This window comes from Mustela putorius, unplaced genomic scaffold, assembly GCF_011764305.1.
Source record: "Mustela putorius furo isolate JIRA1106 unplaced genomic scaffold, ASM1176430v1.1 tig00000585_pilon_pilon_pilon, whole genome shotgun sequence".
Lineage (NCBI taxonomy): Eukaryota > Metazoa > Chordata > Mammalia > Carnivora > Mustelidae > Mustela > Mustela putorius.
In genome coordinates this window covers 2,122,854-2,127,524 of record NW_025421424.1, presented here as the reverse complement: position 1 = coordinate 2,127,524, position 4,671 = coordinate 2,122,854, and positions in this window count along the sequence as shown.

The window sequence follows — 4,671 nt, the reverse complement described above, 5'->3', positions numbered from 1 at the left end:
CTTCCACTACCGGTCCTCAGAATTGGCTTCCCACCGAGAACCATAACTGCCGGAACACTAGTTCCGCGGTCTCTCCTTCCACCTTCGGAAACATCCAAGGCCCCGCCCGCTTCTCTGGACTGGGAGCTTCCAATAAACCTTGACCCCTGAGGGGTGTGGCATACAAACTGAAAACAGAATAGTCTAGTTCCCAATACTTTTAGGGTGGGGAGAGGGCGCGGAGAGGTGGTGGGATTTAATGGGTACATAGATGGAGAGTATGTGCAAAAAACGAAAATCAAGTTATATATTTTCATATTTTTGTATTTTATATATTATCTATTTTACACATACTTCTATATGCGTATAGTTCTAGGCAGGGGTTTTTGTCTGCTTGAAGTTTTTTTGTTTGGTTGGTTTTTGCTTGTTTGTTTATGTTGTATCCCCAGATCATTGAACAGTTTCCAATAATATATATATATATATATATATATATATATATATACACACACACATATAGATATATATATAGTATGTGTGAAAAAATGACCAAGTATGCAATCTCAGAAATCACCAAATCAGGCACCCTTCCTTCCAAAAGCTGGGATCTCTGCTACATTTCTTACAATAGGTAGCAAGCAGGGTAGCTTTGCTAGAACTTCCAGGGACTGGGCATTCACTTCCTATTGGAAAGACCTCTACATAATCCTACTTGAGGAAGCTTTACCAACTCTCTTTTCTTTGGTGTACCTATCTCTAAAATGGGGATATTATCCACCTCTCAGGATTTTTGTGAACCTTAGGTGAGAAAATGTAGGTGAACGAATTTTGTAAATTAAAAAAGTCATACGAGTGTTATATTTATTATTACTCACATCAGTAACTACTTTTTATTAAGCATTTGTGGTTGGCATTCACATTAATGGAAATAGAAAGTGCTTTATAGATACCAGTTACTTAACCAAACAACCCAGTAAGATTGTTTAATATTAGGTTCCCCTTTATAGTCGGAGAAAAAGCCTCAGAGAGTAATTTTTCCAAGATGACACAGCTAGTAAAGTTGGGAACGAGATTAGAGCTGAAGTTGAACTCCAAAGTCTCTGCTTTTAATTGTGATGCACATCTATCAATATTTATCCCTAGGTTAAAGAGCTCATGCTTTCGTTATCTTTTCTACAGCTCTACAACTATTAGGAGAAAACTAGTATTATTCTTGAGAGGCTTTTGGGAGGTATAGGCAATAAGACCTACTGATTGACTCCACACAAAAGATGAAGGACTGGGATACAGATAAGAAAGAAATTAATGTGGGTTAACAGAAACAGTGAGAAAGTGAAATGGAAGGGAATCCTTGTGGATATTGGAGCCTAAACTGGTAAAATCATAGTATCTTACATTTAGAATAGGCCAAATATATAACTTAATGTAATTTGCCTTCCACTCAACATGGACATGCCTTCTGCCATAATCTCAAAAGAAAGTTATTTAGCCTCTGCTGGAATAATTCCAATAATGAGGAATTCATAAGTCAAATATTTTAACCAAGGGTATTATGAGGATGACAGAAGCAGAAAGTGAAGAATATGGCAGGCATGCAAGAGGAAGCAGATTTGGATCCAGAGTCCCAGCTTCTCTCTAGTTCATGACTTTAGGCTTTTCCCAAGGCCCATAACCATTCCTGCTCATGGATTCTACAAGTCATCGTTGTTCCTTTCTTCTTCTTCTTCTTCTTTCTTCTTCTTTCTTCTTCTTCTTCTTCTTCTTCTTCTTCTTCTTCTTCTTTTTAAAAGATGTATTTATTTATTTGTTTGTTTATTTGAGAGAGGCAGAGAGAGAAAGAGGGAGAGTGAGCACACAGATGGAGAGGGAGAGGGAGAACCAGACTCCTCACTGAGCAGGGAGCCTGATGTGGGGCTCAATCCCACGACCCTAAGATCATGACCTGAGCTGCAGGCAGATGCTTAACTGACTGAGCCACCCAGGTGTCTTGCCTTTGTTTCTTCATGATAAATTTCCTGTCCTTTTTGCTTAGTTTCTGTTACTTATCAAAAACAACAACAACAACAACAAAACCCAAAACAAAACAAACAAAAAAACAATTAATTAATAGAGGAACACAGAATCATCCTGGGGTAACCCGTTCTTGAAACACCATTCATACTCACAACTTTTACTTTTTTCTTCTTAGACACACTAAAATCATAATCCCAGCAAGAGGACAGTGCTCTTCTTAGGTCACTGATGAGCTATCAGAAGGCCAAAGTTTGTCTCTGTATGAAACTGCCCAACACTTAGACCTCAGGAACTCTGGAATCTGAGTGACTTTTGTTTCTAACTTGAGCAACATTATGGCATTCACACACAGGCATCACCTTTGAACTCCTGTTCTTTGGTCCTTTGAGCAATACAGGACCATGTAATAATGGTGAACACTGTGATCAGTACATGGAAGGTAGTTGACTCACAATGAATGGAAAAAAGGGTATCAAGAAACATTTGTTCAGAACTTTAAAATTTATACAGCTTATTCTTTGTCTGCCTGAAACTTGATGACACTGTGAAATGGTAAAAGTACAAGAATCTTGGAGCCTGCGAACATCGTACTAAAAGGAAAAGAGTGAACAGTAGCCTTGAATATCATAATTAAGAGTTGCTAGCAAATTCTTAAAACTTATTGAAGAAACCAAGTAATACACATACCTAAATTTAAATCAACCTGCAGATACAGGATGAGATTTTCCACTAAAGGGTCAGAAGGTTGCAGAGATTTTACAATGACATCAGAGGAAGCAATAGCTAAGGACTTGTGTCTGTTTATTCTTAAACAATTATTGAGTGCCTAATTAGAAATAGAATACGGATTAGGTAAGGAAGATGAGTAAAAAAAACAGTCTTAGCAACATTTGCCCTGCATCTATCCACAAACCAAAGTATGCTGCTTAGGAGAAGAGGTCTGCAAGTAAATATCAGCTCTTGTTTGAATTGAATGGTTGCATACATTAAAAAAGCACTTCTAAGGTGATGCTCTCGGCAGACAAAAGAATAGAAAGCCACTATATCCGTACTGATATCCAGTCATCGGCACTAGTACGGCCAAACTGGCGATTTAAAAAATTGAAATGCTTTCCTACAGATAAGTAAATAGAGGCTGCCAAGGAGCATCCCCCCCGCCCCCCGGCCCCCGCCCCCCGGCCCCCGCCCCCCCAATCTTGGGCTCAGCAGCACCAGAACTTTTACAGCTCTCCCTGGGCAGGTTATCCAGAGTAGGTTCGGATTGGTCAGTTTCCACGCCAGTCAGTCAAAAGCTCCGCCTCCAGGAGGCCATTGGCTACCTCCAGGGAATCCAGAAGGGTCCAGCCTTCCACCCAGGCGTGCACCCTGGCGCTCGCCCTTTGTACCTCTGGGTGCAATCTATATCAGGGCTGGGGAGCGTTCCTGCCTGAGTCTCTGCGGGTGGTTATTTTGAGTTATCATCCCTGAGTAAACCTTACCGTGCGAAGTCTGAGGAGGCAGGAATTTGTCTTTTTATCTTTCAATTCGTTCACAGACCGTATCTGTGTCATTCACACAAGGGGGTGCAGACATTGAACTGAAAGTAAAGATTTGGGGGGCGGGGAGGGGAAGGTGGCTAAAAGAACAAAGTGTGCATTGTAAGTAATGTGAAGGCCTCTATTTAAAATAATGACTACTTTAGATAGCCTGCTTCAAATATGAAGGCTTAGCAAAGTTAGCCCCTGCCTTCTAGAAGCTACCTCATGAAATGACTTCTTTCATCAAGTCTGTGTGGTTTCCCTACTTCGTCAGGAAAGCCAGGCAAACAGCAGGCCCAGGGAGGTCCATCGCTTGGAGCTTGAGGTTGGTGGGGTTGGGATGGGGGGTAGGTACGGAAAGGGGGGAGGAGCTGATGGGAAGGATAGTTAGGGTAGTTTTGATAACATCTGAAATATTTTATAAAATTTTAAAATGTTTATAACAGATTTCTTTCTTTTCAAGCAGCCTCTAAATCAAATCCTTTCAGGGCAGAAAAAGTGGTCATGTGTTATTCCCCAGAGTCTAGTATCCCATACCTGGAACCTAGCAAATGCTCCATTCATGTTTATTGAATAAATGACCAAATGAATGGCATGCTCATAGATTGGCACAACACTTCATTGCTTATATACAGCTCAGTTCAATGTTGGTACTCTACTAAGTGAAGACATATCTGTCAACCATTCCCTTCATTTATCCAATTAAGTTATTAAAAAAAATTTTTTAGATGTTATTTATTCATTTGACAGACAGAGATCATAAGTAGGCAGAGAGGGGGGGGGTGGGGGGGGAGGTAGGGAGGGGGTGGGGGTGGGGAGGTGGTGGGAAGCAGGCTCCCCATCTAGCAGAGAGCCCGATACCAGGCTCCATCCAAGGACCCTGAGATCATGACCTGAGCAGAAGGCAGGGGCTTAACCCACTGAGCCATCCAGGCACTCTATTAGAAAATATTTATTATGCAATTACTATGGGCTGGGAATAACAGATACTGGTTTATACAAAAGTGAACAAAAGAAACAGCAAGTTTGTTGGTAAGAGGTTACATTCTACCAGGCTCAGTCTCTCTTCCATTAAACCCAACCCAGCTCTACCCCCATTGCTTCTCAGCCCCTCAGTCTAGAATGAAAAAAGCTTTGGTTGTTTTTTTTTTTTTTCTTTGAA